This window comes from Miniopterus natalensis, chromosome 5, assembly GCF_054644295.1.
Source record: "Miniopterus natalensis isolate mMinNat1 chromosome 5, mMinNat1.hap1, whole genome shotgun sequence".
NCBI lineage: Eukaryota > Metazoa > Chordata > Mammalia > Chiroptera > Miniopteridae > Miniopterus > Miniopterus natalensis.
Genome location: NC_142085.1, coordinates 5,786,726 through 5,800,413, shown reverse-complemented (window position 1 = coordinate 5,800,413; position 13,688 = coordinate 5,786,726). Strand labels below are relative to the sequence as shown.

General features: G+C 45.8%; 1 pseudogene; it reads left to right on the top strand.

Moving 5' to 3' along the window:
- The first annotated feature begins 2,021 nt into the window (after window positions 1-2,021).
- On the top strand, window positions 2,022-13,308 carry LOC107538940 (elongation factor 1-alpha 1 pseudogene; annotated as a pseudogene).
- Window positions 13,309-13,688: the final 380 nt, after the last annotated feature.

The window sequence follows — 13,688 nt, the reverse complement described above, 5'->3', positions numbered from 1 at the left end:
AGCAGCAAACTATGATTTGCTGTATAGCTCATGCTGGGTGGCCCTGGGCAAGGCACTGGCACAGGCTGACTTTGCACCTCCTGGGAGGCCTCAGAGACAGTGCACCTGGTGGTCAGACTCAACCACGCTGGATTACAACCCTACCACATCCACGAGTGACACACTCAAGGGGCGCACTTGGTGAACACCAAAGCTCCACTGAAGTAAATCCTACTCCGTAGGGATGTCTCCAGCACAGCAGCTCTTTGGCTGTAGTTGCAGCTAGTCCTCACAACTGATTGATCAGGGGTCAATTCCTCCCAGTTACACCAATAGCAACCAAGGCTCAACTACAACAGGACAATGCACACAGCCCACACAGGGGAGCACCTAGAAGGCCCAGCTCAGGTGACTGGGAAGGCTGAGCCACTGGACTTTACAGGACACCTACTACACAAAGCCACTCCACAAATTCCAGGAGACATAGCAGCTCTATCTAATACATAGAAACAAACACCTAGAAGCAGCCAAAATGTGGAAGCAAAGAAACAGAGGAAAGGAAAGAACAAAGGAAAGAACAGAAGCAATCTCTAGAAGAGGAACTAAATGAAATAGATCCAAGGAAGCTAACAGAGAGTTCAGTATTTTGGTTATAAGGATGTTTAAGCAGACTGTTAGGGAAATAACTGAGAAAATCGATAACATAATAAAGTACCAATTTGAAATGAAGGCTACAGGAACTGAAATGAAGAATAATTTACATGGAATCAACAGTAGAGTAGAGGACGCTGAGAATCAAATCAGCAATTTGGAACATGAGGAAACAAAAACACCCAACCAGAAGAGCAAAAAGAAAAAAGAATCCAGAAATATGAAAATAGTATAAGGAGCCTCTGGGACAACTTCAAGAGGCCCAATATTTGTATTATTGGGGTGCCAGAAGAGGCAGAAAGAGACCAAGGAATTGAAAACCTATTTGAAAAAATAATTACAGAAAATTTCCCCTACCTGGGGAAAGAAATTGACTTTCAAGTCCAGGAAGCACAGAGGGTCCCAAAGAAGAGGAACCCAAAGAGGCCCACAGCAAGACACATCATAATTAAAATGTCAAAGTTTAAAGACAAAGAGAGAATCTTAAAAGCAGCAAGAGAAAAGCAATTAGTTACCTACAAGGGAGCACCCATACGACTGTCAGCTGATTTCTCAACAGAAACTTTGCAGGCCAGAAGGGAGTGGCAAGAAATATTCAAAGTGATGAAAAACATGGAACTACAACCAAGATTGTTCTACCCAGCAAAGCTATCATTTAGGATTGAAGGTCAAATAAAGATCTTCACAGATAAGAAAAAGCTAAAGGAGTTCATCACCACCAGACCAGCACTACAGGAAATGTTGAAGGGTCTTCTTTAAGAAGCTAAGCCCGGCCAGGCATGGCTCAACGGTTGAGCATTGACCTAGGATCCAGGTAATCAGGGTTCGATTCCCAGTCAGGGCACGTGCCCAGGTTGCAGGCTCGATCCCCAATGACTCTCTCATCATTGATGTTTCTGTCTGTCTGCCTCTCTCTCTCCTTTCCTCTCTCTGAAATCAATAAAGATATATTTTAAAAAAAAAAGAAGAAGAAGCTAATGAACAAAAGAATCTGATGAACTAAATAGATCCAGAGACATTGACACATGCAACAGACGATCATATTTCAGAGGACAGAGGGAAGGGGGATGTAGGGTGGGAAGACATTAACCAAAGAAGTTATATGCATATATGCATAACCCATGGACACAGTCAATAACAGGGTGAAGGCCTGGGGAGGGGGTGGGAGAGAAGTGGAGGGGGTCAATTGGGGGGGGGGAATGGTATACCTGTAATACTCTCAACAATAAAGATAAATTTAAAAAGTAAAAAAAAAATAAAATTGCAATTAAACCCATGGAGACATTTTAGGAGCATGATGGATGATAACAAATAGGGACAAACTGTCAGCAAATGAGATGGCAGTGGTGGCCTAAGATAGTTCAATCTTAGTATGTATTTCTAGGAGTACAATGGACAGAAGGAAAGACGAGGTAGGCCTTCTCTAGTCTGCAAAGTCCAAACTTCCCCAAGAGATCCTGGCACCATATTTAACCTAAAGGCCTTTGGAGGAGAACTGAGGTAAGGAAGGAAAATAAATATTACTCAAAATGCACACTTCTGCCTCTGAAAAGATGGGGCAGATGCACTTTTCCCTACTCTGCCTACTAAGTACAACTAAAAATCTGGATGTTATGTGTAAAACAAAGCTGGGAGTCTTGGAATCTAAGGAACAACACTCTGGTGAATTCCCTGGGTTTTCTTCTTGCCTTATATATCCCAGACTTTGAGCTGAAGAGGCTAGCAACCCAGAAATACCAATAGGCATAGACCAGGGGCGGTGAAACTTTTTTCTGCCAAGGGCCATTTAGATATTTATAATATCATTCATGGGCCATACAAAATTACCAACTTAAAATTAGCTCTGAAATAAAGCTCCTAGATTTATTGAATTTCAAGTCCCACCTGTGGTTGCCTTGCTTGGCAGGGTGCCACCAGATCATTTCAGGCCAGATGTTCCCCATCCCTGGCACAGACCAAGAAGAAACCCACAGAAGTCTGAAAAGAGCATCCTAGCAAGACATGAAACTTGACTATAGTTCAGCCAACTACCACAGAAAAAAACTGTGACCCCACATCCATTCACACCAGCAAAGGCCCAGGGAAGAACACAGACTTCTACCCTCATGAGGTTGTAATGAAGTGCCCCACAACCCCATTGGTGTGGTGTCAAAGATGGCCAAGTGGGAAGTCAGGCCTTTCATCTCTGCTGGCTAGTAAAAGGCCTCCTACCCATGGGATCAGGGGAGACCCCATGGGGAATCTTCACTTCCACCCACAACCAGCGGTAATGAAATGCTGCTCTTTCCTGCTGGGATTGTGTCAGAGGAGGCCTAGTGGAAAGTGAGGCCATCTGCACTACAATCTCAGTGGAGAACAGGTGGGGAGCCAGAACTCCTACCCCTGCCCAGTAGTAACAAGGAGCATCCCCCATCAAGTGTAAGCAGAGGCCAAGTAGGGAAACTGGGATTCTTCTTTCCCTGGCAGAAATGAGGCAGTTCTGCCCCCTCACGTCCCCTGTCAGAGCAGAATTTTTTAAAAGCCAGCTAAAGCAGAAGACTTCAATAAGATCCAGACTCTCATAACAATATAAAACTCTCTAGGTTTTTCAACTGAAAATCACTTGTCATAGCAAGAACCAGGAAGGTCTCAAATTGAATGAAATTATACATTAAAAGATGCCAATACCAAGGTGACAAAGGTGTTAGAATTATCTGAAAAAAGGGTTTAAAGCTGTCATGATAAAAATGCTTCAATAAAAAATCTGAACACACTGGAAACAAAATTATGAAAAATAGTCTCAACAAAGAAATGAGTCTCAGCAAAGAATAAAAGATATAAAAAATGTAAAGTTTAGAATACAAAAATAATATAACTGAATCAAAACCTCCGTGGAGTCTTTCATAGAATAAGAGCAAAGACAATTACCAGAGACAGAGACAGACAGTATATAATAATAAAAGTGTCAATCCACCAACAACACATAGCGATCTTAAAGTTGTATGCACTAAACAAGACTGCAAAACATGTGAGCAAAACTGACAGAACAGAAAGAAATAATCAAATTCACAATTATAGTTAGAAACTACAACATCCCCCTCTGAACAACTGATAAAACTGCTGTGCAGAGACAACAAGATGGCAGCAGGTAACCACAGTACCCGCCGCCTCCCACAGCCACTTCAAAATTACAACTAAAATACAGAGCAACCATCATTCAAAACCTCCTGAAACCTAGCTGAACAGAAGTCCTACAATTAGGGAACTGAAGAATCATGGACACGGGTAGGAGGGTCAGAGACCCAGGATGGAATCTGGGCTGAATCACAGGATAGGCTGTGGTCCCACGCTCAGTGCTGCAGTTTAAAACTGGGAGGGATGTCTCAGTCGGTGGAGGTTTCCCAGAGGAACAAGGGGTCTCAGCCCAATATCAGACCCTCCAGCCCAGGGTTCCAGTGCTGGAAAGAGACATCTCTACAACTTTGGGCTGTAAAAACCAGCGGGGATTGTGGTTGAGGGATGCAGAGGCTGCTGGAGTACCAGGCAGCTCCTCTTAAAGGGCCAGCACAGGGACTTACCCAGATTCATACCCTCTGAGCTCCAGTGCTGGGCAGCAGCTTGAAAAGAACTTAGGCCATCCAGGGAGAAACTAACTTGCCTGGACCAGGGAAAGAGTTGGAGGGGCAGCTTTCTCACAGACAGAGGAGCTGGCAGAGGCCATTGCTCCTTTGATGAGCCCTCCCCCTACAGTGCTGGCAGACAGGAGCCTTTTCTGAATCTCCATCAACCTGAGTAACACCTATCACCCTGCCCTGGTGATTCCCGCAGACCCTGATCCTCCCTACTTGCAAGCTCACCCAAGCCATTTCCAGTGGCTTTTCTATGCAACTGGCATCTCTAGCCTCATGCTTAGAGCTTTCCTAAAATCTCTCAAATAAGCAGCAGCTGGCTTGAGCATGCCCCATATCTCTTGATAAGTGGCCCCAGGCCTGCCGCTAGCAGCAGCCTGCATTGATTCATACCTTGGCCTCTCCTGAACACCACCAAGCCCAGCAAAGTACCAGCCATCTATGGTTTGCTGTGTAGCTCACTCATGCTGGGTGGCCCTGGGCAAGGCACAGGCAGAGGCTGACTCTGCACTTCCTGAGAGGCCACAGAGAGAGTGCACCTGGTGGTCAACGTCAGACACGCATGATTACAACCCTACCACATCCAGGAGTGACACACTCAAGGGGCGGACTCAGTGAACACCAAAGTTCTACTGAAGCAAATCTTGATCCATAGGGATGTCTCCAGAACAGCAGCTCTTTAACTATAGCTGCAGCTGGTCCTCACAGCTGACTGGCCTGGGGGTCAGTTCTTCCCAGTAATGCCAATAGCAACCAAAGCTCAACTACAACAGGACAGTGCACACAGCACACACAGGAGGAACCTAGAAGGCCGAGCTCAGGTGACTGGGGAGGCTGAGCCACTGGGCACTACAGGACACCTACTACACAAAGCCACTCTACAAATTCCAGGAGACATAAGAGCTCTTCCTAATATAGGAAACAAGCACCAGGAAGCAGCCAAAATGCGGAGGCAAAGAAACATGTCATAAAGGAAGGAACAGAAGAAATCTCTAGAAGAGGAACTAGATGAAATTGAGCCAACCAAGCTACTAGATACAGAGTTCAAAACAATAGTTATAAGGATGCTCAAGGATCTTAGAAAGACTATTAAGGAAACTAGTGAGATCATCAATGACATAATAAAGTACCAATCAGAAATGAAGGCTACATGAACTGAAATGAAGAATAATTTACAGGGAATCAACAGTAGAGAAGAGGACGCTGAGAATCAAATCAGCATTTGGAACATGAGGAAACAAAAAACACCCAACCAGAAGAACAAAAAGAAAAGAGTCCAGAAATATGAAGATAGTGTAAGACGGCTCTGGGACAACTTTAAGTGGCCCAACATTTGCATGATGGGAATACCAGAAGGAGAAGAAGGTCAGCGAGATATTGAAAATTTATTTGAAAAAATAATGACAGAAAACTTCTCCTACCTGGTGAGGGAGATGGACTTACAAGTCCAGGAAGCACAGAGAGTACCAAACAAAAGGAACCCAAAGAGGCCCACACCAAGACACATCATAATTAAAACGTCAAAGGTTAAAGACAAAGAGAGAATCTTAAAAGCAGCTAGTTACCCACGAGGGAGCACCCATACAACTGTCAACTGATTTCTCAACAGAAACTTTGCAGGCCAGAAGGGAGTGGCAAGAAATATTCAAAGTGATGAAAAGCAAGAACCTACAACCAAGATGACTCTACGCAGCAAAGCTATCATTTAGAATTGAAGGTCAGATAAAGAGCTTCACAGATAAGAAAAAGCTAAAGGAGTTCATCACCACCAGACCAGCACTACAGGAAATGTTGAAGGGTCTTCTTTAAGAAGAAGCTAATGAACAAAAGAATCTGACAAACAAAATAGACCCAGAGACATTGAAGCACGCAACAAACTGTTGTATTTCAGACAGAAGAGGTAAGGGAGTGGGGGTTGGGAAGAGATTTACCAAAGAAGTTATATGCGTATATGCATAACCCATGGACACAGACAATAATGGGGTAAAGGCCTGGAAAGGGGGCAGGAGCGAGGTGGAGGAAGTCAATGGGGGGGAAAATGGGACATCTGTAATACTTTCAACAATAAAAAAATTTTTTTATAAAACTACTATACAGAAAGTCAGCAAGTATATACAGAAAAACTCAGAGTTAATTTACATTTATAAACAATTCCACCCAATAATAAAGACTATACATTCTTTTCAAGCACTCACAAGACATAAAAATAAACCATATTCTAAGCCATAAAACAAACCATAAATATAAAATCATTGAAATCATAATGTGTATTCTGCCCACAATGGAATTAAACTATAAATCAATAACAGAAATATAACCAAAAAAAAATCTCCCAATACCTGGAAAATAATCAACACATTTCTAAATAATCCTCAAATCAAAAAAGTCTCAAGTGCCCTGGCCTATGTGGCTCAATGGTTAGAGAACTGGCTCATGCACTGGAGGGTGATGGGTTCCATTCCTCATCAGGGGCATGTACTTGGGCTGCAGGTTCAATCCCCAGCTCCGGCTGGGGCACATGTGGGAGGCCACAAATCCATGGGTCTCTCTCACATCGATGTTTCTCTTTCTCTCTCTCTCTCTTTCCCCCCTCCCTCCCATTCTAAAAAAAAAAAAAAAAAAAATCAATGAAAAATATATCCTCAAGTGAGGATTAACAGAAAAATAAAAGATCTAAGTAAAATTGAAAAATACAATTTTACTAAATAAAAATGAAAATAAAAAAACATCAATATTTGTGAGACTTAGCAAAGCATTCTGAGAGTCCTGGCCAGTTTGGCTCAGGGGTTAGAGTAACGGGTCAGCCCCTGGACTGAAGGGTCTCTGGTTCGATCTAGTCAAGAACACATGCCTCGGCTGCGGGCTTGGTTTCTGGCCCTGGTCAGGGTGCATGAGGTAGGCAACCAATCAATGTTCCTCTCTCATATTGATGTTTCTCTCCCTCTACTGCTCTTCCACTCTCTCTGAAAAGCAATAGAGAAAATATCCTCAGGTGAGAATTTTTTTTAAAAGCATTATAAGAGAAAATTTATAGCACTAACTTCACACCTTAGAAAAGAAAAATATCGAATCAATAATCTAAGATTCTCCTCAAGAATGTAGAAAAAGAAAAGCAAAAAGGACTAAGATTCCAGATGGTGGCAGAGCAGGTGGAAGCTACACCCACCACCTCCCGGGACCAAACTGAATTTACAGTAAACTAAAATATAAAGCAATCATCCTAAATAACCAACTGAAGACTAGCTGAAGTGAGGTCTTATAACCAAGGATTTAGAGAAGGAGCAACATAGAGACTGGTAGGAAGGGCAGAGATGCAAAATGGGTTGGCCCCACTCCCATGGACAGCAGCTGGAATTCCAGAGGGAAATGTTAGCTACAAAGGTTCCCCTGAGGAGCAAGGGGCCTCAACTCCAAGCTGGGCTCCCCAGCTCCGAGCATCAGAACCAAGAAGAGGCATCTACATAACATCTAGCTGTGAAAATGGGGGATTCTGTCCATCAGGGAGAGACAGGAGTCCACTATAGACACAGGCACCCTCTTAAAGGGCCAACGCGCAAAATCTTGTTTGCAGTCACTCATCCTGGGCTCTGGTGGAGGGAGGGCAGAGCAGACTAGAGATGTGTAAGGAAAAACTGGGATTTATGGCCCTCAGAAGATTGCTGAAGGTGATAGAGGTGGAAAAACGGCACCAGGCATTACCAACAAGTTAGGCGGGACCTCTGTTCAGCAACTTTGGTACTTGAGTTCGGCTTCAAAGAATTCAAAGGCAAGGAACTCAAATTATGAAAGAAAGCTTATTTCAAAAGTAACAGAGGCAGTAGAAGGACTCTCAGAGCTTGGGAGGAAAAGGGAGAGAGATACGCACCTTGAGGGACAAAACAGGAAGAAGAGGTACGGGTGTACTCTGGAAAAAAGAGAGAGCAAGCACAGGGTCCCTGTACAAAGGACTTTTATCTAGAGGCCTAAGGGGAGAATCCCAGTAGAACTCATCAGCTTTCCAGGTGAGACTCCTCATGGTCCTCACTGATTGTTCGGCACCAGGGGGGTCATTCATCAATGCAGCTGGTCCTGGTGTCAGTCATGGCATCACTCTGTCTAATTTTGCTGCTTCTCTTGATCTGGAGCTGAAATGCAACTGAAGCTTAGATGTCATCTTCCAGGAATTAATGCTTAAGGGAGTGGTGTGCAAGGGTTTATAGTTTTTCCCATTGCTAGGCACCCAGGGCTCTCTAATATGGTAACCCTCTGCACCTGACCTATTGTTTCTACTACAAAGGGACAGCCACAAGGATCCTTTTGCTGACTCATTCCCACACCACAGACACCTTCTTAGGTGGCATACTCTCCAGTCCATATGGCATCAGCCTGAGGAAATGCAAGAGCTCCACCCTCCATGATCCCTATTGCCCCACATTAAAGAGCTTGTGTCCTGCTGAGGAGTCAGTCCAGGTGCAGAGTTCCAAAAAGACTCGGGGTGTCAGTGACTGAAGTATGTGGCTTCAGGGCAGGAGCTATTCCCCCCACTTTCCTGTGAACCTGACCGGGCACCTCCATCTCACAGATCTGCTGGACCTACCCTCCAAACTCATGGTGGCCTGCCCTACTGAGGTCTGGGCAGAATCTGGGAGACTGAGTTGTGTGGCTCTGAAGCGGGGGCCACCCCACCATTTCCCCAAAGTGTGGCCAGCACCTCCTGCTCATGGGAGAGCCACTACCCCCATCCTCACAACTCCAAGCAGTCCCACCCTGCTGAGATTGGGCTCATGGCAAAATCTGGAACAGACTGAGTTGTGCGGCTCTTGGATGAGGGCCGTTTTTCCCTCACACACCCAACGCTTGCAGAGGCCTCCCTTCACATGGCCAAATCTTTGTCTGTTTGGACCTGATAAATTCTGCTGGCTTCATCCTGATAACTTCCTAAGACCCCACACTACCACAGAGGTATGCGATCACCCAGTGGGTGGCAGCTAGACTTGGTATATCCAGGAACATTTGCTGGGTGACCTCAGACCCAGCACTGGCACTGAGTTTGAATCTTTATCAATCTGGTAAACACCATTCACCCCTATCTGTTGATTCACTGAGAACCTACCTCATGCAATTCAAGTACCACCAGAGGCTCTTTCAGTGACTGAGCCTAACAGGCAACCATCAGGCAGAGGCAGGCAAAGGCAGATTTTGGGGTTCCTTGGGCCTTTATCTGACCAGCCCGTGGGCCCAGTGCTGATAATAGCCAGCCTTAGTGGGCAAATTGGTCCTTCCCAGGCACACCCATGCCCAGCAGAGGCAACCACAAACTGTGGATTGCTTTGTAGCTCAAAAGAGGTTGCCCAGGGCCAGTCACAAGCAGCATCTGACACTGGCCTGCACCAGTGTCCCTCCCATAGTCCCAGAACCAACACACCCAGTGACCAGCTTCAGACAACATCAGAGCAGGATCCAATTATCTTCACAAGTGACATATCCAAAGGGAGATCTTGGCAGGCACCAGACCCTGCTGAAGTGAATTTTGCTTCATGTGGGGTAGCATCTGCACAGCAGCTCATACATTGTTGTCGAGGTTGATCCTCACAGTCAGCCAACCTGAGGGTTGACCCCCATGCACAAGCAAGCCAATGGTAATCAATACTCAATTACAACAGGAGAGCCCACATAACCTACACAAGGGGCATTCCTGAAGCACCCAGCTCAGGTGATGAAGGACACTGTGCCACTGGGTCCCACAGGACACCTCTACATAAGGCCACCATGCCAAGACGAAGTCATATCAGATCTACCTAATACATAGAAACAAACACAAAAAGGCAACCAGAATGGGAGGACAAAGAAAAGGCCCAAGTGAAAGAGCAGGAGAACTATCTGGAAAAAGTTAAATTATATGGAGGCAAGCAATTTCTCAGATATAAAGTACCAAAAAAATTGTTATAAGGATGCTCAAGGAACTTAAAACTACAACATGAAAAAGAAAATAGAATTCATAAAAAAGAACCAGTCAGAAATGAAGAATACAATATCTGAAATGAAGAACATACTAGAAGGGGGTCCCACATGCTGGTAGGCAGGATCAGAGTGCATGTGTGAGTGTGCATAAGGCAGACTGCTTGCAGGTGTGAATGTGGGCAGGCTCTGTCTGTGGGAGCAGGAGCTTGGAGCAGGTTCTGGTGCTCCTGGTGAAGGAGCTGCTAGCCCCTGCGTGATGCTCAGCTCTAGGATCCTCTATGCTTGAAGTTGGAGAGCATGCCATTTTAGAGCAGCACAAGGTCCTCCATGGGAGGAGGCTGCAGGGAGTGGCCCTGCCCCAGCACCCCTAGGACACAGACAGGCACACAGGGCCCCACTGCAGGGACCCAAAGGCTCAAGAACACGTGGGCTATACAGAGGAACTTGTGGTGCCTGAACCTTGGGCCTCAGAGGACTGGTTCCTGTCTTGACAGGCAGTGCCCATATTGGTGAGTGGGGCATGCTTTGCCCACAGCAGAGTCCCCAGCCCACCCCACCTCCTCCAGAAGAGGAGTGACTGGCCTGCCGTGCCCCATCTAGCAGCAGAGTGCCAGATCATGCCTCCTCTGGGAGGGTAGCACCCCACCAGCCCAGAGCTCTCCAACAGCATCAAGCCCTCCACCAGCGGAGTGCCCAGCAGCCCCAAAGGGTCCAGCAGGGCATACAGCCCACCTGCCTTCTCCAGCATAGCCTAGCCAAACCATGTCCCCTCTGTGAGTGGAGCACAAAGCCTGCCCTGTGCCCTCCACCAGCTCCAGGCCTTCCACCTACAGAGCACCCAGCACCCTCAACCCTGTCTGGCACCTGGCATGCTCCACACCATCAAGCAGCAGAGCCCCCAGCCCAGTCCACACCCTCCAGGAGCAGGGTCCTCAGCCTTCGCCACCCCATCAACTAGCAGACTGCCTAGCCTGCTCCACCACCTTGACACGTGTCCCACCTGTACATAGGGATCTTCCCCCAACCCAGCACACCCAACCCAGTGCCCCTGGGCAACTGACCCCACCACCTTGACATGGAGTACCCTGCCCAGCCATGTGACTCAAAGCTCCCACATACACGGACCAGCCACAGTAACCCATTGGTGCCCCTGGACAAACCGCTGAGCTGCCTGACAACTGCCCAGTAGCCATGGCCTGGTGCCCTGGGACAGACAGACCTGCCTCCACAACAAGATGTGCCTGAACCCTTGCCCCTGAAAGACCAACCTTCTGTGACCTGATGACCCCAGGTGCATGGACCTGCCACAGTGCCCCAGCACACCTAACCCAGCACCACCAGAAGGTCGAACCTACCTCTGCTATTTGGCATGACACAGTCACCTCAGGACATGCAGAACTGCCCCCCCCCACCCTGCCTGCCTCACCTGGAACCACAGACTACTGGACTGTGAAAATGAGGAGACAAAGAAACCCCAAATGAAAGAAGAAGAGGAATCAGCAGAAAAGCAACTAAATGAAATGGAGCAAGCAATTTGTCAGATAAAGAATTCAAAGTAATGGTTATAAGGGTGCTCAAACAACTTAGTGAGAACTATAAGCAACTTAATGAGAACTATAAGAAGCCTAATGAGGCTTTTTTTTTTTTTGGCAATGGGTTTGCTGCCAGAATACAGGTGTCTTGAAAACCACCACTAAATCAAACCCAAAACGGGAAAGGAAAAGACTCATATCAAAATTTTCATCATTGGACATGTAGATTCCAGCAAGTCTACCACTACTGGCCATCTGATCTACAAATGTGGGATCGACAAAAAGAACCATCAAAAAATTTGAGAAGGAGGCAGCTGAGATGGGGAAGGGCTCCTTCAAGAATGCCTGGGTCTTGGATAAACTGAAAGCTGAATGTGAGCATGGTATCACAATTGATATCTCCCTGTAGAAATTCGAGACCAGCAAGTATTATGTGACCATCATTGATGCCCCAGGACACAGAGACTTCATTAAAAACATAATTACAGTCACATCTCAGGCTGACTGTGCTGTCCTGATTGTTGCTGCTGGTGTTGGTGAATTTGAAGCAGGTATCTCCAAAAATGGGCAGACCTGTGAACATGCCCTTCTGGCTTACACACTGGATGTGAAACAACTGATTGTTGGTGTTAACAAAATGGATTCCACTGAGCCACCCTACAGCCAGAAGAGATATGAGGAAATTGTTAAAGAAGTCAGCACCTACATTAAGAAAATTGGCTACAACCCTGACACAGTAGCATTTGTGCCAATTTCTAGTTGGAATGGTGACAACATGCTGGAGCCAAGTGCTAATATGCCTTGGTTCAAGGGATGGAAAGTCACCTGTAAAGATGGCAATGCCAGTGGAACCACACTGCTTGAAGCTCTGGATTGCATCTTACCACCAACTCATCCAACTGACTGGCCCCTGAGTCTGCCCCTAGAGGATGTCTACAAAATTGGTGGTATTGGTACTGTCCCTGTGGGCCGAGTGGAGACTGGTATTCTCAAGCCCGGCATGGTGGTCACCTTTGCTCCAGTCAATGTTACAACTGAAGTAAAGTCTGTTGAAATGCACCATGAAGCTTTGAGTGAAGCTCTTCCTGGGGACAAAATGGGCTTCAATGTCAAGAATGTGTCTGTCAAAGATATTTGTCATGGCAATGTGACTGGTGACAGCAAAAATGACCCACCAATGGAAGCAGCTGGCTTCACAGCTTAGGTGATTATCCTGAACCATCCAGGCCAAATCAGTGCTGGGTATGCACCTGTGCTGGATTGTACACAGCTCATATTGCTTGCAAATTTGCTGAGCTAAAGGAGAAGATTGATTGTTGTTCTGGGGAAAAGCTGGAAGGTGGCCCTAAGTTTTTGAAATCTGGTGATGCTGCCATCATTGATATGGTGCCTGGCAAGCCCATGTGTGTTGAGAGCTTCTCTGACTACCCTCCTCTGTGCCGTTTTGCTGTTTGTGACATGAGACAGACAGTTGATATTGGTGTCATCAAAGCAGGGGACAAGAAGGCAGCTGGAGCTGGCAAAGTCACCAAGTCTGCCCAGAAAGCTCAGAAGGCTAAATGAATATTATCCCCAATACCTGCCACCCCAGCCTTAATCAGTGGTGAAAAAGCAGTCTCAGAACTGTTTCTCCCAATCGTCCATTTAAGTTTAATAGTAAAAGACAGGTTAATGATTACAATGCATCGTAAAACCTTCAGAAGGAAAGGAGAATGTTTTGTGGACCATTTGGTTTTTTGTGTGTGTGGCAGTTTTTAAGTTATTAGTTTTTAAAACCAGTACTTTTTAATGGAAACAGCTTGACCAAAAATCTGTCACAGAATTTTGAGACCCATTAAAACAAAGTTTAATGAGAAAAAAAAAAAAAGCTTAATGAGAACTACACCAGCATGAAAAAAAGAGGTTGAAAATATGAATAAGAATCAAATGGAAATGAAGAATGAGAGAGCTGAAATAAAGAATACCCTGAAAGGATTCA